The sequence below is a fragment of the Nannobrachium achirus genome (genome assembly GCF_963921795.1).
Source record: "Nannobrachium achirus genome assembly, chromosome: 16".
In the NCBI taxonomy this organism is placed as follows: Eukaryota; Metazoa; Chordata; class Actinopteri; order Myctophiformes; family Myctophidae; genus Nannobrachium; species Nannobrachium achirus.
The window spans coordinates 35,207,290-35,229,789 of NC_137823.1; the positions used below are offsets into that span (position 1 = coordinate 35,207,290).

At 48.3% G+C, this 22,500-nt stretch overlaps 1 protein-coding gene across 1 annotated transcript in view; it reads right to left on the reverse strand.

The window, feature by feature from the left end:
* The window catches only part of klhl29 (kelch like family member 29), a 373,908-nt gene that overhangs the window by 65,888 nt on the left and 285,520 nt on the right, over window positions 1–22,500 (reverse strand). The window lies entirely within an intron of this gene.

The following is a 22,500-nucleotide window of genomic DNA, read 5'->3' on the forward strand; positions in this document are numbered from 1 at the left end:
TTGCTGGCGGCCACCGAATCTGCCATATTAACGTCAAAACCAGTGGCTTGTTAAGATGGAAAAATTGCTTTTCATTCTACATACTGTATAAACACCAGTCAGGTTTCACTTAAATTTTGGCGGCTTGGCTTTTTAACATAAACAAAAAGATTTGCTCTGAAACCGTAGCCGATGAAGAGATAACTCGGAAAGTGCAAGGCAATGGAAAAAACTTCCAGAAAGACGAAAACGATGCATATCACTTTATTTGGACGCTGTTCGTCTTGTAGACTCTGTCCATATTGAGAGGGTTGGCTTCGTGATGATAAACGATGAAGTCGCTTCATCGTGATAAGCTCTGCAATGCTAATTTGTATAATCACACAACAGTTAACAGCTTTAACAGCTAACATTTCAGGTGGACACGTTTACTAAAAATATCCAAACAAACAATGCTTGCACGCACACATACAGACACATAAAAACACACATAATTGTGCTCCTCCCCACAAGCACCCAGTAATCCCTCAGCCAAGCAAATAACACATATGCGGACACACACACACACACACACACACACACACACACACACACACACACACACACACACACACACACACACACACACACACACACACACACACACACACACACACACACACACACACACACACACACACACAGACACTTGTTTTGTGTGCACACGCAGGCATCCAAGACATTTTGTGATCAGCAAGGACTCAGAGAATCAGAGATATTATCCACAAGTTTCCGCGGGAGTTTACTGGAGACCATCGGGACCAAACTTCCGGGTTTAACAGCAGACATACAAGCTCACGTCGCGTCTCAGATGCAACCCGTTGTGAGCTTGTAAATCGGCGCCGGAAGGACGTCTGCGCAATGCACTATGGGGCGTTGGAAACTCGTGGATATATTCAAACTCGTATACATGTAATCCCCATCTGCACGTTGAGCATCTTGGCCACGACAAACACGCTAAAAACATGTGCAGACACTGGAAAAAGACACCAGTGATCAAAGGCAGACAAACGGGCTGGCGGCCTGCCACTGGCGTTGTCTCTGTCTGGACCTCTCAGCCCTCAACGGCTGGCTCCACAGAGCCAAAGAGACAGGGCTGCTAACCAGACAGAAATTAGCTTTCTGTTTGCAAGCAGCAGGCAGGAAAGCAGAGCGAGGGACAGAGATAGAGAGATAGAGAGAGAGAGAGAGAGAGAGAGAGAGAGAGAGAGAGAGAGAGAGAGAGAGAGAGAGAGAGAGAGAAGAGACACAGAAGGTGAGAGTGATGCACAGTACACACACAAAGCAGGGATTAGACAGAAGCAAAGAATGTGTAAGAGAGAGTAAGAGAGAGCGAGAGAGAGATATACATAGACAGAGAGAGATATATTCCTCTGACACTCCAAAGTGAGGCTAACCAATGGTTCATCTGCTCGGATCAATAGTCTTTCACAGACCCTCCTGTCAGACGCATCCCTAGACTGCCCCCCTCTCCCATCTCTCTCGCTCTCCTCTAAAAAACACTGCCAGCCATTATTATGATTTTTTGGGTCTCAAGTACTGTACAGTAACTCGCCTCTCTTTCCCTGTGCTTTCCAAAGCTCGTAAGCTACACAAAGAAAGGCGTTTTATTAAGGCTAATCCTGGAGAACAATAAGGGTGATAACAATACACCAAAATCCAATAGCACAGCGGGCTCTGCTGCCTTAATATTAAAAGTAAACACAGCCTACAAATTGCTGTCATTCCGAATTTTGGATGTGCCATCTCTGAGCTTTTTCTCAGAACTAGTGCAACCCCAAGATGTCCGGATTGTCTGTTCGGCGAGTATTATCTATTGTACTTTAGTGACAAGCAGAGAGACGGACAGCTGGTTGTTGTTCTCCTGTGTTGGGCTAGTCTCGCACAGGCAGAGGCTCAAAGATGTCCACTTACTGTACCACTATGTCTGGGGAAATCTAAATTCAATGCACAGTATTGGAAACCATGTCATGTAAACCAATCCTCAAACCATCCCAATATGAAGGACCTCCCTAAAGTCTTTAATGCAGTTATTTTGTTCATCTCTAAATTGTTTACTTTCCAGTTTCCACCCAGTTTTATGACCTACACTGAACTTGTCACCAGATGTATTGGTAGGCAGAGATCTCCAAATCATTTGTTCACGTGAGACTAGTGGTGGGCTAATATAATGCCTCTTGAGTGTCAGTTTAACTCTGGGGCCTCTGGTTTGTGAGTGTGGTAATTAAGTGAGGTATGGTTCATCAGCAGACCAATTTATGGGTTTGCAAGTTTGACACACAGCAGCGGAACCGGTACTGCCGGTGGCTAAATTGAATAAACAAGTGGACCTAATAAAAAGAAACAACCCACCACAAGAGCACTGGATTTTATTGCATTTTGTTTCACCATTGTTTCACCATTTCACCAATATTTTGTAACATTCTCTGCAATGTTGGGGAGCGTTTTTGTTATCCCTCCTTGCATCATGTCAGGTAAATATGTTAGTTAACACATTGGCCGCCAATCATGCTAAAATGCGTTATCTGATATCCGCCGTCAAGTGGTCTTTTCATTGTTTTGTATAGACTGAACTCTTTTTTTTACACTCTCATGACTCATTCCCTGCTAAGGCCCCACACCGCCAATTACGTATTTTCTTCAGTATTTACGCTAGATGGCGCCCTTCGCTAACATGACTCACCATTCATTCTCAGACACAAAGGAATCCAGGAGATCACATGATCGCAAGATCTCATCCGCTGTTCACTTCCTGTTTATTCCATTTAGAAAAAAGTCTATCTCACCTACATTGTTCTCCTCTGCATTTTTGGCCAGACATGTTATATTTAACAGCCCATAACTATAGAACGGATGGTCAAAATGCGCAAGCACAGAGAAAACCTCTGTGTTTAGCAACGATCGGGGGATCTAACGTACTGGAGATAAATATTCTTTGACTACTTGAAAACGTAAGGATAAAGGCTGGGATTTCTAGGAATTTGCTTATACAACTATAAAAGAAATGATACTAACAAAACGACAAAATTAGGCAGACATGCTAATGGCTTACTTTGTTAAGCAGCACATGTGGATTGATTGATGTGATTTCTTGGGAAGGCCACATTGCAAGACAAAGACAAAAAACCTTCATGGCCCACTCAAGAACTCTGTAACCTTCGAATAACGTTCCACTGGGTAAGTGGGAGTCCATTAACAAATTACAGTAAAACCGCTGCAATACTTCTTTGAGAAACATGAGAGCATTTCCATCTCCCTCGCCTACCACAATACACCCACTCACATAAATAATACCGGCTTTCTCTTGCCATTGTTTCTCATCAACTGTTTATTTGCTGTTTTCAAGTGTATATCTTTATCAACTGACGGTCTCCAGTAACACCAACTGAAGTTAAGTTAAAACACAATCCATGCGTTTGTTTTCACATAATGTTATGTTCGTTTTCTTTGCAAATACTAAGAAAGGCTACATTCAAATAAATACAACCACTACAACCAGTAGTGTTGTTGGTGTAACAACCTGGAATAAAACCTGGGTTGTCCTGCATGGGAACTCATACATTTGCAAGGGGAATCACACCTGACAACGGGACATAATAGGCTTCTGGTCTCCAGGCATGGATACTCTGCTTCTTTAGTACTTCCTAAAAATACAGTAAAGCATGGGTCTTCAACAGGGGGTCCTCAGATTTACTACAGGAGGTCCTCCAAATCTTTGAGTAATAGAAACTTTTTTTTCTCCTTTTTTATATTAACCACTTGAACCCTAGCGTCCATATTCTGAGAACTTTAGCCAAAAATAGCAGATCTACAAAAGCTCACAATGCCATCGTCTATTTTTGGCAAAGAGCTTTGGTGTAGAGGGGAAAAAAGAGCAGACTAAGTACAGAGTGAAAGGTCAAGTTTATTGCGACCGAAGGTCGCATATACTCTGAAGAACCGTGTCGCTTGAGTGTCCTTCCTTCCTTCCGTATCCTCGTGACCGTCCTTCCGTATCCTCTGTGATGTCAGCGAGTTGTGACATCACTTCCTGTACAGGGCGGCTACACGAAATGTGGATAACACTATATATGGAGATAGTCCAGTCCATCATGTCATATGGGACTACCGTCATAGAAAGTAGCCATTGTTAGGCCGGAGTCATTGGCTGTCTAAACATGGAGATGTGGATAACACTATAAATGGAGATAGTCTAGTCCAATATGTCATATGGGACTACCGTCATAGACAGTAGCCATTGTTAATCCGGAGTCAATGGCTGACTGTCTGTACAGGAAGTGATGTCACATGACATACTTTTTATGCCCATATATGAGTCCTAACATGGAGATGTGGATAACACTATATATGGAGATAGTCTAGTCCAATATGTCATATGGAACTACCGTCATAGACAGTAGCCATTGTTAGGTCGGAGTCAATGGCTGTCTGTCTGACTGTCTGTACAGGAAGTGATGTCACATGACATACTTTTTATGCCCATATATGAGTCCTTCTGTACCACATCTCCATGTTTAGGCAAACTCCACACAGAAAGGCCCTATCGCCAACCCAACCTAGGGTGTGAGCGATAGGGCCTTTCTGTGTGGAGTTTGCATGTTCTCCCCGTGTCTCCTAGGGTTGATACCTGCACAAAAACATGAACAAACTCCCCCCAGAATGACAACAACTAGAATCGTCAGAGAAACGCTGTGGTTGGCCAGATGGTCAAGAATTGGTGCGACCTCGCCCTTTAGGGTGAGGTCATTTGGACCTATACATGGAGAAATGGAGCGAACCTGTTTGGCCGATGTGGTACAGAATGACTCATATATGGGCATAAAAAGTATGTCATGTGACATCACTTCCTGTACAGACAGTCAGACAGACAGACAGCCATTGACTCCGGCCTAACAATGGCTACTGTCTATGACGGTAGTCCCATATGACATGATGGACTGGACTATCTCCATATATAGTGTTCTCCACATCTCCATGTTTAGGCCCTATCGCTCACACCCTAGGTGGGGTTGGCGATAGGGCCTTTCTGTGTGGAGTTTGCATGTTCTCCCCGTGTCTCCTAGGGTTGATACCCTCACAAAAACATGAACAAACTCCCCCCAGAATGATAACAACTAGAATCGTCAGAGAAACGCTGTGGTTGGCCAGATAGTCAAGAATTAGGGCGAGGTCGCATGTCACCCTGAGGTCGCATTCCACCCTCAGGTGTCTTACTAGTTATGTATTGACGGTTCCTGTTGTTAAATATCTGAAAACACAAATTGACATGAATCCAAAATAATACACTGATGTTTGTGCTGTCAAACAATGAAACTATATGGAATCTATGAACAGGTTATGGGGGTCCCTGCTTCATCTCTCTCTCAACTAAGGGGTCCTCGGCCTGAAAACGTTGAAGAACCCTGCAGTAAAGGCAGTGAGTTTACAAGTAGACTAGAGCAGAAGTTGGTGGTGTTGGTTTCAGGAGCCTCATTAGCTAACACGAGACAGACATGCAAATTAGCACCACATGGAAGATGCAAAGTATGTTTTTTTTCTTCTTCTTTTCTTCAAAGATTCCAACCACAGTTAATTAATATGAGATTTCAAAAGATGAATTAAAAACCGGGGAATAAAGACCATTTACATGATACAGTTTATCTCCCCAAGTGTCCAATTAAAGAGCTTAAGGGATCACAAGTGTCATTTCTAGCAGAGGCCGCTCCTTGCTGTGCAGACATGTATACATATCTCTGGCGTGTTTGTCTTTGTTATCACCTAGTACTAATGTGATCTGCGGGGGTTCCTCTCTGTGCTTTCCACATGGCCAGACATGTCAGGGATCGTCCGCGTCTGGGCGTTGGGCCCTCGTGCGCCTTTGACCTCCCCGAGCCCCGAGCGGCAGCAGAAACGCTGGCCAGCATCGGGCCTGTCAGAGCATAGAAACATGGCAGAGGAGCGCGGCCAATGGGGGACTCATAGCCTCCGCTCAGACGGCTCTCGGATGTTGTTGTGTGTGTGTGCGTGTGTGTCTGTGTGTTCCTATCCTACACGTTGAGCAGGTTCTCTCTGGGAGCAGCATTTGTGTGTGTGTGTGTGTGTGTGTGTGTGTGTGTGTGTGTGTGTGTGTGTGTGTGTGCGTGCGTGTGCACGTGCAAATTCCCTACAACATAGCCACACAGGGACGGCTGTCAGTCAGTCAGGGGCTTGATGGTTGCAAGGATAGAGTGATGGTGGAGCGCAGAGCAGTGCAAAGAGGGAGTGAAGTGATAACTTGAGTTCTCAAGCATGACGGCGATGTCTCTTTGTTATGCCTGATCCCAGACTGACATCTGCTCATGCAGGTATCGATCCAAAAAAACTATAAATAAAAATCTTCATTATTTAGCCACGTGGGCTGTGCTGAAGGCCAGCTAGTGCTGCTTGGTCTTTTAAGCCACTTATCACTTCTCATGCTATCTGCACTGACCAATGGACACTTTTTGATTGGCACTGCACATAAAATTAGTTTTATAAGTATTATAATTTGGGTTATGACGAGATAGTGGTAAGACACTTACTGTATGTAGCACTGACTGTTATGGACACTTTATATGGTTTTTACCTCCGTTTACCATTGCTCTGTATTGTTGATGCCTTCTTTTTGCTTTCCCTTGTTTTTTGCTGTACACAACAGTACTTTTTCTTTTTAACTTTTACCTGTAGCTTTGTCTGTGCCGCCTCTGGGCGACTGATTATCCCTCATGGGATAATAAAGGTATCTATCTATCCATCTATCCATCTATCTATCTAAGCCATGTTTACTTTGCTTGATGTTCTGAGTGAAGCACGTTGAATTCCCTTGTTGAAATGTGCTATACAAATAAAACCGTCTTGCCTAGGCAACACAGCAGTAGTCTGCAGGCCACATCGATCCTACAAGAACACTGCAGTGGTCACCTCAGAGGGTGGTAGGATTATACAGTCAAGTGTAATTGGAATATTGCCAACAAAATCATGTCTCAGTCAGTCCAGAAAAACAATTGCCTGTTCCTTCACCTGACAGCTGGGAACTGAACAACATTTTTACAATTTCTTCTCGCAATCATTCTCAAGGCAGAAATGCTTCAAAATGTGGAGTTTTTAAAGAGGTGGTGCCATAGTTTTGTACGTTTTCTGTTTTGTAAGTGTCTATGGAGTTAACATCCCTACTACTAATTCAGAGCGATTATTTTTCGATTATTCCGCGATAGAATCACATTTACACTGCTTCTAAAGACTCCACCTTTTGCACAAAAATCGCGCATTTTTACCCGAATGTTCTTAGCTGCTTCTCCTGAAGCTATGGTATTTGCACGATGTACACTTTGTACAAAAGTAATGTGTAAGTTTACTGAGCATATCTTTCCCGGAAGTTCTCCGACGCAATTTTCGTCACGAAAGTATCAGGTTACAGTTTGCTTCAAGCCTCAAGCAGCGACGCAGCGAGACTGCCCCCCCCCCTTCCTCCGAGAGAGAGGGAGAGGGAAAGGGAGGGAGGGAGACAGTGAGCTGGAATATAGGCTACCCCTCTCCCACTACTTACATTGCGCGTGGAATGGATCCAAGTACAACATTAACCTCTATGCTGGATGTGTGAATCACCTAAAAACAGCGATGTTTGTGTTTGTGTAGTCCGTTAATAACAAGCATAGTACGTTGGTAGCGATACTTTTGTACTTTTACTTGAGACCTGAAGTTGGGAAGTGTTACATATGTGTCGTGTTTCTATGCGAGTCTAGAACGTAACTCGACAAGTGTTATCCTTATGCATAGATTAAAAGCTGCCATTTCATTTGCCTTGATGTTGAAAGTGAACACGTAACGTGTGAAATCAGTGTTGGACATTTTAGACTGAAGTAAAAGGATCAATGAGCAGAGTGAGACCAGCACAACAGAACAGAGTAGCTCAAACGGGACCAATAGTTTGTCAATAGACAGTGTCCACTCTTGCTGTAGCCTCGCGTAACCCATGAGTCCCTGCATGGGCTATAGTGCGCACACATGACAGATTTGGTGACCTATATACCTATATACCCAGACAGTACAGCGACATAACGCCGATACCTACTCAACCTCTGTAACAAAGGAGGTTTGCTCATTGGGATGATGCATTTGCGGCGTCGCTTGCCACACGGCACGGATATTTTTACATTTTCAACATGTTACACCCATAGAGTTATAATAAGTAGGTTACACCACGGACAACCGCTTTTCGCTTGCGTCGCGTGTGTGAGTGAGTGAATGAGTGAGTGTGCGTTCATGCCTCGGAGATAGAGAGAGCACAGATACAGACAGCGTCTATAAAGCTGCGTGAGTATGATGTTTTAAGCATTGTTTCCTAAGTACTGTGTGGGTCTCGACCCACGGGTGGCTCGCGAAATGGGACTGTGTGTGTGTGCCAATGTTGTGTATTGTAACTGCGTCTTCTATTGCAAACAGTGCTAAACTCTTCAATCAATCAATCAGTCTAGATACAACAACCTCGCAAATTTGCCTACAGCCCCCCCCCACCCCCACACCACTCAAAAGTCCTCAATTCAACATATAGGCTACGTCAGTAAAAGTACAAAAGTATTGACTGTCAGCCCAGACTACACTGGACCATAGAGTATATATAAAGCACTGGACACCTTACACAATTGTTTACTGTCAATATTCCAGGATGACCTCCCACTTGGGTAATGACGCCCCCTGGCGATCATTCAGAGAAACTACTTCAGCTCCCGTACTAACGTAGGTAGGAAGGGCCTGTCACTCAAACCGGAGTGACCCGCCTCCAGGCTATATAAGCCCCCGGAGGCGGAAGTAACATCCTCTTTTCACTCTCTGCGATATCACATTCAGATAAGTTGAAACTCAGCCTTTGTATTATTATTCTTCGCGCATTAGCCTAAAGCGGTGGCATTGGAGTCGCCCACCGGCGAGTGTTGAATTAACCCGTACTTAAGAATACTTATTCTTGTCCCGTCCTAAAACGACGGTTATTTCCTTCTATAACAAAGGATTATTACTGCTTGTTCAGGCCTCCGCCGAAGCAAGCGTGGCATAGCATTAGCCGTTAGCTTGTTAGCTCGTCTGCTATTTGTTAACGTTAGCTACACTGCTTACCGCTTGTTCAGGCCCTGCCCGAATCAAGCGTGGCCTAGCCTTAGCCGTTAGCTTGTTAGCTCGTCTGCTTCTTGTTAACTCTATCTACAGTGCTTCGCCATGGATCCTCTGGCCTTCCTGCCAAGGCAATGTCAAGGCTGTCCAGGACTCATCGACGGACAGGATCTTCACCCTCTCTGTGTCGGCTGCATGGGCGTTGCACACGCCTTCTCTGCACTGAGTCCTCAGGGGAGAGCAGGACCTTTCTGTGACTTCTGCGTGGCCTACGACCACGATGTACTGGTACACCGGTTCTACCTAGCCAGGGCAGGCCTCGGGGCCTGCGCTCCACCAGGTGGGTCCACTGCTCTCAACCCCACAGCCCAGTCTTTCCTTCCCCAGGCGGCCCGCACCGTTGGTCAAGGTGCGGCGCTGCCTTCCGGAGATCCGTTTGGCAAACAGCGCGCCATTCCAAGTCAAGATGGCGCCGTGCTACATGAGACACCGCCTGCCGCGCAACCGACCGCAGCTAGCTCCACTGTCACTGGAGCTGGCGGGTCTGGTGAAGTCGCCGCTAAGAAGGCGACCAAGAAGGCTAACATCCCTCCGGTAGCCTTTTCCCCTTCGGGCGCGGTGCCCAAAAAGAAACGCTCGGATGTGACCGTCGGGGACGTTCCCCTCGACGTGAGCATCACCAAAACAGTCCAGACTTTCAGGCGAGAGTCGGACCTGAGCTCCTGTCAGAGCGAGGGTTCTGGTTCTGAATACTCTGGATACACGGCCGAGGAGGAGGAGGACTCCGTCGAGGACGATGGTTCTCGACTCACGGTCACAGTGAAAGGTAATGCCCCTGCGGCTCCAGCACGTCAACTGGACGCCGCAGGGAGCTCCCAGGCCTCCTCAGGCACCACTGCCCCTCCACCCGCCAGTCAAGCGGGTGAAGCGGGAGCAGAGGACGTCGATTCTGCAGCAGAAATGCTGGATCATCTCACGGTCTACATGAGAGCTCTGGCCAGAGTTGGAGAGGAGTTGCCACCTCCTCTCCCCTCTGAAGAGGCCGAGGATGATGACGAAATGCCCGGGCAGGAGCCTTCGGTTCCCGCCCCGTATGTCCTCTCCAGGCTGCCGCTGGTGAAAGGTTTCACCAAGGCCCTCCATTCCTCATGGAAGACACACAAAGACCCCAGGAAGCTGCCTTTTTCTGTGTTGGATTTGGTGGGCGGTGCGGAGGCAGGCATGTCCACCTGCCCTAACCTGGACCACCTGTTGGCACAATCTTTTCTGGGTTCCGTCAGACCCCAGTACAAGGATGTAGGCACGGCTAAAAACGGGCCGTTTGTCGGCCCCGTCGGCACCAACCCGCCGGGGTTCACTGTCCTGGAGGACAAGCTGCAGTCGGACAGGGCTCGTAACGCCTACCGGTCCGCTGCTCTGGCCGCTAAGGACCTGAATCTAATCCAGCTCTTGCTCGCTTCCACCAAGGACCTGGTCAAAGGTCTGCCCACGGGGGAGCACACAGCTGAACTGAACACTTTATTTGACATCATGCTGAAGGTCAATTGGCATGCGGTTAAGTGGATGGGCAGGTCCATGGACTACAACCTCCAGTCTGAGAGAGCCCGCTGGCTCGACTATGTCGACCTCGAGCCTAAGAGGGACGTGGGCGAGAAGCCTCTAGGTCCTCGCGGGGAGATGTACAAGTCTCTCATTAACATGGAGAACAGTCCCACCACCCTCATGGGTGGGGGCTTGGAGCTGCTGCAGGGTAGAGTTACCTTCTTCAAGGCGGCTAAGGACATCGTCGAGTCCACCACAGTGCCACAGGAAGAACCGCAGCAAGCTAGGAGGGCGTCCCGCTCCTCCCGCGTCAAGGAAAGGGGCCGCTCTGCTTCTTTTAAGAAGCACTCGTCTTCCTCCAGGGGAGCCTCTGCAGCCAGGGCGCCTGACAGGCCCCGCAGCAAGGTTGTGGTTCCCGAGCGCGCTCAGCCGCGCCGCCCGTCCAAGGATGGCAGGCAGCAGTCTTCCTACCGCGGTGGCCGCGGTAGGGGACAGCGCAAATGACACTCGGAAGAGGGGGATTGTGCTGGGGCGGGGGTCCGAGGTGTCTCTCGGTCCCCCTCCCCCCAAACAAGGGCGTTTTTCTGTACCCCGTGTCGGGGAAATGAAAATGTTGATTTTGATGCCTCCTGTGTCGACAATAAATATGTTGAAAGAGCAAAGTCTGTCTCTGTCCAACTCTCTCGCACTAGCACAGACGACCCCATCGTGCATGCCTCCTGTAGTAATGATGAAGTCCTGTCAGGACTCGATAATCAATCGCAGGTTTTATCAGCAACCAGTAATGTTATTGTCAAACAATTATGTGGTTCCTCAAGCGCGCGAGGGGGATATCCCTCGCGTCGACAATATGACTCCTTTATGCATGCCTCCTGTAAGAATGATGGAGTCCCGTCAGGACTCTTTAATCAGTCAAAGGTTTTATCAGCAACCAGTAATGTTAACGTCAAACAATTATGTGGTTCCTCATGCGCGCGAGTGGATTTTCCCTCGCGTGAGCGATGCTATGAATTTAACCTTGAGTCAGAAATTCTGTCGGCCTACTATGAGCCCGGGTCAAGGGACAAGCATAAAGGCCTTAGAGCAGGTATTAAACGTAAAAGTTCCTCTCCTGTCAGGGGAGAATGCTTTAGTTGTGGGCGAGTCTGTTTATCAGGCGAATCGCTTTGCTCTTCCTGTTGCTCTATCGAGCGAAAACCGAACGCTTCCGGTTTCACCGGATACGGATTCGCTAGCTCCCCGCTTCCGGTCCGGCCGCAAAAAAGCTCCGCTAGTCAAGCGGTACAATCAGAAGGTGTTCCCGCCTTGCGGCCTATTGAACCCCTGCGCTCCGCATCCGGGTGTTCCGGATACGGATACGCAGGTTCCCCACTTCCGGTCCCGCCGCAAAATAGCTCCGCTAGTCAAGCGGTACAACCAGAAGGTGTTTCCGCCATGCGGCCTATTGAACCCTTGCGCTCCGCATCCGGTCGTTCCGGATACGGATACGCAGGTTCCCCACTTCCGGTCCGGCCGCCAAAAAGCTCCGCCGTCACGGAAGCACAGTGGTGGGGTTTCTCTCGCTCAAAACACGCTAGCACGCTGCGCGCGCCAGTGGAAGTTATGCAACCCGAGCCATTGGGTATTTCGAACGATAACCAGGGGTTACAGGTTACAGTTCGCAGACATACCCCCGCTTTCGAGCAGGGTTATTCATACCAGGGCGCGTGGTTTAAAAGCAAATCTTTTGAGAGAAGAGATCAGCTCCTTGTTAAGCAAGGGTGCTATAGTGGAGCTGGACAGGACCCAATCCCGCATGGGATTTTGGAGCCGTTATTTCCTGGTGCCCAAAAAGGGGGGGGGGCTACGTCCCATCCTGGACCTAAAGGCACTAAACGTGTACCTGAAGACATACGTTTTCAGGATGCTAACTGTACCCACCATGTTACGGTCGGTCAGGCAAGGGGATTTCCACTGTTCAGTGGATCTGAAGGATGCTTATCAGCACGTCCAGATTTATCCCCCACACAGGAAATTCCTACGGTTCGCCTTCGAGGGTCGCCTGTACGAGTACACAGTACTCCCTTTCGGTCTGTCACTGAGCCCGAGGGTTTTCGTGAAAGTGACCGAAGCAGCCATCGCCCCGCTGAGGCAGCAGGGCGTCAGGTTGGCGACGTACATCGACGATTGGATGATTTCAGCGAGCTCCGCCCACGAAGTGGCGCGTCACACACAAGTGGTTTTGGCTCACCTGAAGGCCTTAGGTTTCATAGTCAACCACGGCAAGAGCATGCTGACTCCAGCAAGTCGTCTTACATTCATTGGGGTCCTTCTGGACTCATCCGACATGTCGGCCCGTCTCTCAAAGGAGAGGGTGGACAGGTTTCGGGAATGTATCGACTCCTTTCAAGTGGGCCAGGAGGTCACTTACAGGAGTTGCATGGTACTGACGGGAATGATGGCTTCCGCAGTACATCTGTTGCGTTTGGGCAGGTTTCATATGAGACCTTTTCAAAGATGGATGTTATCCCTCGGGATCCCGCCCTCCTTGAAGTACAAGAAGGTTACGGTTTCCCCTTCCTGCGCGATCGCCCTGTCTCCGTGGCTGGTGGAGGGGTTCCTCACCAGCGGGGTCTCGATTGGCGAGGTGGTTTCCCGCAAGTCGATCACGACAGACGCCAGTCTCAGTGGATGGGGAGCCACTTTCGAGGGGCGCACAGCGCAGGGGCTTTGGCCTCTGGAGATGAGGGGTCGTCACATCAACTTTTTGGAGTTGATGGCTATACTCCTGGCGCTCAAGCATTTCGAGCCTTGGATTTTGCATTGTCACGTCCTGGTCAGGACAGACAATACGACGGCCATGTTTTATGTCAACAAACAGGGGGGCCTGTCGTCGTTGCCACTGGACCGTCTGGCTCGAGAATTGACGGTTTGGTGCTTGTCGCGCCTCAAGTCGATCAGGGCCTTACACGTCCCAGGTCTCCTCAACAGCGGAGCAGATCTCCTGTCCAGGGGAGGGTCTCGCTACGAGGATTGGTCTCTCCACCCCAGGGTGGCGAACCAGATTTTTCGCAAGTTCGGTCAGCCAGTGGCGGACCTGTTTGCGTCAGCGGAGAATACGAAGTGTCCGTTGTTCTTCGCGGTGAAGGGCAGTCCTCCCTTGGGGTTGGACGCCTTAGCGCACACGTGGCCGAGAGGTCTACTGTACGCGTTTCCCCCCTTCGACTTAATCCGACCCACTCTGGAGAGAGTCAGGAGGTTCGGTCTGGAGATGCTCCTGGTGGCTCCCTACAAGGGCACGTGGAGGTCGGCGATCGCCCCTCTCATTTGCGAACCGGGTTGGCAGCTGCCTCAGTGCAGAGATCTGTTGAGTCAGGCCAGGGGGGAGATCTTCCACCAAGACCTGCAGGTCCTAGACCTGTGGGTTTGGCACGTGAAAGGTTAAACCTGCTGGCAGCTGGTTTTTCTTCTGAAGTGGTGGCTACCATTCAGAGTGCTAAGGCGCCTTCTACGAGGGCGTCTTATGATGGAAGGTGGAATGCCTTTGAGGACTGGTGTGAGTCGCGTGTTCCACCGGTGGTGGCCCATGTGGCGTCAGCCCAGGAGATTCTGGAATTTATGCAGGACCGCTTGAGAAGTGGTCTTGCATTTTCTACCCTTAGGGGGTATTTGGCGGCTATTAATGCCTGTCACCTGGGGGTGGCGGGCAAGGCACCTTCTAAAGTCCCGGAGGTCATCAAGTTCATGCAAGGAGTTGAACGTTTGAGGCCGGTGACTAGGTCTTTGTTCCCAGTTTGGGATCTGCAGGTGGTTCTAGGGGGCCTATGTCGGGCTCCCTTTGAGCCGCTTGTAGGGATGCCTTTGAAACTTTTGAGTTTCAAGACGGCTCTTTTGCTGGCTTTGGCCACGGCTAAAAGAGTTGGTGACCTGCAAGCTCTCTCGGTGTCTGCGGAGTGCATGCAGTTTATGAACAATGATCTCAAGGTGTTGCTCAAGCCTCATCTTAAGTTTGTTCCTAAGAACATGGTGGTTCCTAAGGAGCCTGTTGTTCTTCTGGCTTTTCATCCTCCTCCGTTTGTCTCGGTGGAGGATGAACGGCTGAATTGCCTTTGTCCTGTCAGGGCATTGAAGGCCTACTGTGACAGGACTGCTGGTTCTAGAGCTTCTTCTCAGCTCTTCGTGGAAATGGGCAATGTTCTTGTCAGAAAGCCGGTGTCTAGACCCACTCTTTCGAGGTGGATTGTGGATGCTATTAGGCTGGCTTACTCTAGTGCGGGTGTGGAAGTGCCGGCGGCACTTAAAGCCCATAGCACTAGAGGTGTGGCTACTTCGTGGGCACTGGCAAAGGGAGTCTCCGTTCAGGAGATTTGTGTTTCGGCGAATTGGTCTTCGCCTTCTACCTTTGCAGCCTACTATCACCTGGATATCGAATCCTCTTCGCTAGCGCATTCGGTTCTGGGTGCAGTTGCCTCCTCTTCGTCATAGAGGAGTCGGATCTTCCCCTCCCACAGGTGGGCATGTAGCCACCTGGGGTATTTTGGGGGGGACCCTGTGTTTTCCTTATATAGTGTGTCTTACTTATAAGGCGGACTTGTCCTTTTCATTTAGTTGAATGAGGCGGACTTTGGTCTGTCAGGGTCTCTCCTTAATTTCTCATGCCTTCACACCCAGGTCTGGTGGGCCTGGGACCTTCTGGGTGATGGGTCACGCCCGTTTGGGCTGTGCTCACCCGTATGAGGGGTGTGTGGGGGTATGAGAGTAGGTTGTGGCTTAGAGGGGAGTTTAAGAATCCCAAGTGGGAGGTCATCCTGGAATATTGACAGTAAACGGTAGGTTCCGTACGGAACCATTGTTTACTTAGATATGGAAGGATGACCTCCCACGTAATGCCCCTCTGTTTCACTGAATGTGGCAGAGAGTGGTATTAAGAGGATGTTACTTCCGCCTCCGGGGGCTTATATAGCCTGGAGGCGGGTCACTCCGGTTTGAGTGACAGGCCCTTCCTACCTACGTTAGTACGGGAGCTGAAGTAGTTTCTCTGAATGATCGCCAGGGGGCGTCATTACCCAAGTGGGAGGTCATCCTTCCATATCTAAGTAAACAATGGTTCCGTACGGAACCTACCGTTCCTGTTTCCTGAGTTATTGGTGTCCGACCAAGTGTGCCTTTTTGTTCATGATAGATATTGACAATAAGGTATTGAAAACAATTTAATCTGAATTAAAACCTAAACCCTTATGTTGATCAAATATAGAGCAATCCTGCCTGAGCGCCCCTAAACCCCTTATGTTGATCAAATATAGAGCAGTCCTGCCTGAGCGCCCCTAAACCCCTTATGTTGATCAAATATAGAGCAGTCCTGCCTGAGCACCCACAGGGCGCGAAGCCTTTCTAGTTACTCTAATAGACCCCCAGGTGTGGTTATAATGTGCAAATTTGCGTATTTTTGGTTTCTTCCTGAAAGCTGAAACCTCAAAAGGAAAAACACTGAGTTAATGACATCAGAAAATCATCCCCTACCCTTTTACCATACACCCAACACTGTGGGTGCCTTCGACTTTAGCACGACACACAAGTTAGTAACAGTGGGTGTGCACATACACACACACACACCCACTGCAGTGCACACAGACAGAGACACCAAGACCACAGCACATACGACGTGCGCCTAGCCTGGAGACAGGCAGCTCCACTGATCAGCTCCACTGATCACCATTTTTTTTGTTATTAAACAATGTCTTGAAAGGGGCAATAAAAACAGCTGATCTACACAGTATATTATATGAGCACAATCTCACACATTTCCCAAAAACCATTAACAATCTTACAATAACACATTTGTCTCCAGAGTTAATGAGAGTTAATAGAATTTGCCCTTCCAGTGATATCACCAGGAGGACAATTACCCCCCGCAGAGTTAAAACAAAGCTCAGTGAAACGATGACAATGAAAAATAGCGAGGTCTTTCTTAAGTCTCTCTGAGGGATACCGCTGGCCACATATAGGTTTTAAATTACTATGTTACTTAAAATATTTACAATAACACAGTGGAGTTATAGGAATAATTTAAAGGAATTATCTTTGTGGCAAAATATCTAATAACCTCCAGACTAGGGTGTAAATCTGCCTCAGAGAAGCAATTACACCGGCGGCTGGTAGAGAAATACAGTTGCACATACAGTGTAATATCATCATAAGCCCCTTCAGAGTAATCTGCCCCAGATGACATCCTTCCACTGCTGATCAAAGTCTGCTTCCGCACATCCACACCTCCTCATGAGAGGGGCCTAACTGACTGTTTGACCACGTAATAGACAAGGTGCTTCATTTTCTTCTTTTGATCGTCCCATATCTCAGTGGTTCTCAACCTGTGGGTCGGGACCCCCAGGGGGGTCCCCAAATTATTTTGGGGGGTCCCCAGATGATGTGCAACATTGTGTTCTCACTCAACAGTAAACAACCAACATAAAGTTTAAGTGTATAGTATCTGCACATTTCTAAAGTGACAATTTAAGGACTTCTAAATTTACAAATTAAACATTGGCCAAATTGTCAAATATTAGAGGCAGAAATTGTGAAAATAGCCAATCTACATGCAAATCTACTATTTTCACAATAGAACCGTGTTATACAAAATTGAATGCCGCAATTCTTAGTGCTCGTCAGGGTGGGGGGGTCACCAGTTAAAATAATATTTTAACTGGTGACCCCCCCCACCCATATTATGATTACTGAAAAGGTTGAGAACCACTGCCTTATCTAATGGATGGAACGTCGCTCTTACTGCTTTATTAAGCACCAGACTCCCAGTCCCAGCCCCATTGAAAGGAGGCTGGGAGAGCTGCAAGGCGCTGTCTGTGATAATAATTCACAGTTGGGATAGACAGGGTTGTTCGGGAGCCGTTGAGCCTGGCAACAAAACAAGCGCTCAGCCTGACAATTTTCTCTTGTTGCTTCCACCTGACTCGGCTTTTTTCCCTAATGACTCCTATCTGTGACACCAGAACCACCTCGCCTACACAGAACCCCGTGTCTGGAACACACTGTGGAAATAAAACGCTAGAGGGCTTTGGTGGGCTCTGTCGCATGCAGCCGCCCGTCGCACACAGCAGATCTACAAGCTCACAATGGGCCACGGGCGCGAGGCACTGTGAGCTTGTGGCTCTGCTATTTTCGGTGTGCAACACGGCCGACAAAGTATGAATCCATCGTAACAAACACACAAACCCACCTCATATAGGCACAACAGAGTTTTATTTACACCTGGCTGAATGTGCATGTGCCTTCAAGTGCATGCGTGCATACAGTACACACAAGCGCACACGCACACACACGCACGCACACACACGCGCGCGCACGCACGCACGCACACACACGCACAGTGTTTCTCTATCAGAAGCAGGATCCCTGCTGTTCCACAGATATGAAGAAGAAGAGAGATTGATTGAAAGATGGATACCGAGGACAGATAGAGGTGGAGAATTCTTGATTCTCCTCTTCCCCTGGGAGCCAGCAGGTCTCCTTCCTCCTCTTAACATACCTTATTAAATTTCTCCTTTCTTTCAGCCTCATGCTGTGACCCTGCATCACACTCTCTTCTGTTTTCCTCTACCCTGCGGCCATCTCTCTCTCCCCCCCCCCCCCCCCCCGGGGACTCATCTCTCACTCATTCTCCTATTCTCATACTTTCTCTCTCGTCCATCACTCGCCCCCTACCCACAGACCCAACCGGCTCTGTTGTCTGTCTCTCTTCTCCTTCCCTTTGCTTCATCTTCCTCCTCTTGTTTCCAGCCTCTTTTCTGCCGGCTCCCTCCTGTTTCCTGTGGCTGCTTCAACCTTTCCGTGACACTTTGATTTCAAGCTCGAACCGAGAGAACAAAGGTGGAGGAGGAGAGCCGCGTTGTGATTGAGGATGGGGTCGAGTGTGGTTGAGTTTCAGTGGTGAAGTTGGGGTTGAGGCTTGTACTGAGGTTTAGGTTGGGGTGAACTTGAGGTGAGGTTTAGGTAAGGTTGCGGTTGGGGGGCTGTAAAAAATAAATGGACAGAGCCACGCCATTGGTTTCTACAGACTGTAAATGAAGCCGATAAGAAAATAAAAGTGTAACGTTCGCCAAATCCTCATAGACATTACATTGAGCTGAAGGTTTTTTTGGTACCGGTAGAAGCTGAACCAGCGCCATCTGCTGGGCCATTCATTGGAACAGCAGCTTCAAGGAGAACCCCGAAGCGGCTTCATTTCCAGCTAACGGAACTTGCCCTTTGGTTTGAGCTCAATTGAAGTTCAGAACTGTAGTAATTGGTAGCTGTGCTTTTTGTGTCTCTAAGTGTGCTTAAATCACGATGACCTTCTGCAATACCTGAATTTTAAGCATGATCATTTAATTTAGTGGATTCAACTTATATATGTGTGTGTGTGAGTGTGTGCGTGCGTGCGTCTGTGTGCGCTCATGCACCCTGACAAAACAATTGAACCGTGATAGGCAGCCAAGCTGTCATTATACACACACTCATGCATGCTAAGTGTACTTAACATGTGACTCAAAGTTACATACACACCATGTGCGCACAGACGCGTATAACAACATCCACAGTACACTCCTCCCTCCACCCCACCTCCATGGTTTCTCTGGCCCATGTCTTCCTCCTGCACATACACGCTAGGTAATAGGACGGAATCTGGAACCGGATGTTACGTAGCTCCATCTCACGGGACAAATTCGAGCAGAGCGCCAACACACACGTCACACACATCAGCCAGCAGTAGCAGAGAGAGCAGCATGGAGCCACCTCAACCACCGCAGCGCGCGTTTTCATTTTGCGCGAGCGCTTTAAATAATTAATTAATGTTGCCGTACCGTTCCGTTGGGCATATTTTGTTCTACCTTGCCGTACCGTCCAGCAGGTGGTGCCGTTTGCCGTCTACCGCTTGCCTGAGCCCATCTGAACGCAGATCATGTGGATTTACCGTCTCCATCTTACATTTATGAGCTCACACAGACAATAAGCTCAGTGCTCCTGTGACTATTCAATCCATCCATCCATTTATCTATCTATAGCAGGGGTCTTCAATGTTTTCAGGCCAAGGACCCCTTAGTTGGGAGAGAGATGAAGCAGGGACCACCACAACCATTTCATAGATTCCATATACAGCAGTTTCATCGTTTGACAGCACGATCGTCAGTGTATTTTGGATTCATGACAATTAGTGTTTTCAGATATTTAACCACTTGAACCGCATCAATACTTGACCTTTCACTCTGTACATGGTCTGCTCTTTTCCCCCTCTACACCAAAGCTCTTTGCTAAAAATAGCCGATCTACAAGCTCACAACGGCTAAAGTTCTCAGAATATGGACACTAGGGTTCAAGTGGTTAATATAAAAAAAGAAGAACAAAACTTTCTAAGATTTGGAGGACCCCCTGTAGTAACTCTGAGGACCCCCTAGGGGTCCCGGACCCCCTGTTGAAAACCCTTGATCTATTAGTATCTATCTATTCTACACTACAGTATCTATCAATCTGACCACACTCTCGCATCGGCATCGCATCATCGTATCCATCTATCAATCTATATCTATCTATCGATCTACAGTACAGTCCCACACCCTCTCTTTCTCTCTCTCTCCTCCAAATGCCATCCAGTCTAGAAATAAAAATCAGAGGGTCCGCTAAAGGGCACTCTTCACATAGAGCTATTAGACATTTCTGGCACAATCTCCAGTGTCCTGCTTTTTCCAGTTTGAGCCATAAAACAGAGCAATCTCACGCTACATTGGCTCCAAAAGACAAACCAGGCTGAATAATTACCCGGAGCAGGGCAATAATCAACAAAGTCCAGACAAACGTGCAGGCTTATAATTGTCTTTCAAACTGCTGACAGCCCTTTGCCACCGCTATCTCCTCGCCTAATGGTACGTAGTCAAGGCTGTATAGCCTGGAAGAAAGATGACAAATAAATTCAATTATTCTCTAAAAAAGGAGGCCATTGTCAGTGGCACTGACAAGGGATCTGGGCAGGCGACAGACGGAGTGGCATGTCTGCGTCGGGAGGGGATGGTGGCCTGACTAGCAGGGAAATCCCACAATCCTTTATGACAGTGGTTCTCAACCTGTGGGTCAGGACCCCAAAGGAGGTCCCCAAATCATTTTGGGGACTTATCACCTGTGTTCCCCGGTAGGACCTAGGACGTAGTGCGTGGATGGAACACCCCAACCAGTTCCTTTCACCACCATCAGGCGCCCCGGCTGGCCAGGGGGAGGCAGTATGCATTGTGGAGGAAATGTATGTGATGGAGAGATTCACGCATAGACTCAGACTAAAAAAACAAAAAAAAAAACAACAACACAATGTTCCGGTGAACGGAATCACGTGATGCTGGTGGGCAGAGCATTAATGGGTCAAGCCCAGGCTGCGGCAAAGTCTGGCAACACGAAATGCCTGCCAGTGACCATCTGACCTCCTGCAGCAGCCAAGCTATTCTGTAAACCCATTTAGCCAGAGCCTGCTTTCTCCTGGAGAGCAGTGTTTTTATTGGGTTTGTCGTGCACCGCAGGGGTCATCGTGGTCGATAAGCCAGCCAGCGCTTCCTGGATGAGGCTTTTTTGGACAAGCAATTTAAATCTTCCCCCACAACACATGATTGGGTCCCGACCCTTGGCTTTGGGAAAAATCTTCTGCTGGGCAGGTTTTAAATGGAATAATCTGTAACGGGGAACACAGACTCACGGATGATAATTCATTGCGTGGATCAAATGGCCGTTAAGAGCTGCTGCAGCGAACAGCCTATACACTGGTAGCACTCATCACAGCTGAGTGTGAGTGTGTGCGTGTGCATGTGCGTGTGCGTGTGTGTGTGTGTGTGTTTGTGTGTGCGTGTGCGCGTGTGCGGAGAGAGAGAGAGAGATTAGGGGTCTTAACAGCAGACAATTTACATATAACAATGTGTGTGGGCTTTACATGGTAAAGTTATAGCCGTGTGTGTGCTGGCATGTACTGTAGGTGTGAGTGACATGGAGATTGAGACAGAGAAAGAGGAACAATGTCAAGCTCTTATGAGAGAGACGCACACACAAACAGAGAGAGAGAGAGAGAGAGAGAGAGAGAGAGAGACACACACACACACACACACACACACAGTGGGGGTTGAGTGAAGCCGCTGTGTGCCCCAGTCATTACAGCTCATTTGTCTGAGTGCTATTCCACTCGGCTGGGCTGAGTTAACAGTTTGCCCTGGATCGCTCCCTCCCCTCCTCTGAGTTAGCGCAGCACCCTGCTAGCACAGAGACAGAGAAATGGGGCATAAACTTGGTGAGTGTGTGTGTGTGTGTGTGCGCTTGCTTGTCGTTGTCTGTCTGTGTAATGTGTCTGTTTGAGTGAGAGAGAGTGTGAGAGTGTGTGAGTGTGTGCGTGTACACATACGTGTGTGTGTGTGTGTGTGTGTGTGTGTGTGTGTGTGTGTGTGTGTGTGTGTGTGTGTGTGTGTGTGTGTGTGTGTGAGAGAGAGAGACAGACAGACAGACAGACAGACAGAGACCGACCGACCGACCGACCGACCGACCGACAGACAGACAGACAGACAGACAGACAGACAGACAGACAGACAGACAGACAGACAGACAGACAGACAGACACACACACACACACACACACTAAGACCTTTGAGTTTGTCAGAGGGCAATTAATATACAATTGTTTGTGTATGTTTGTGGTTAAATTGTGCGAAATGTTGTCTTTTACATACACATGCATGTGTACAGTACACGCGCACAGCACACACACATCTCCCCAGTCAAATCAAACCTTGATTTTGCACAGCATAAATAAACAGCGACCGGGAAATGTTTGAGAAAACTCCCAGC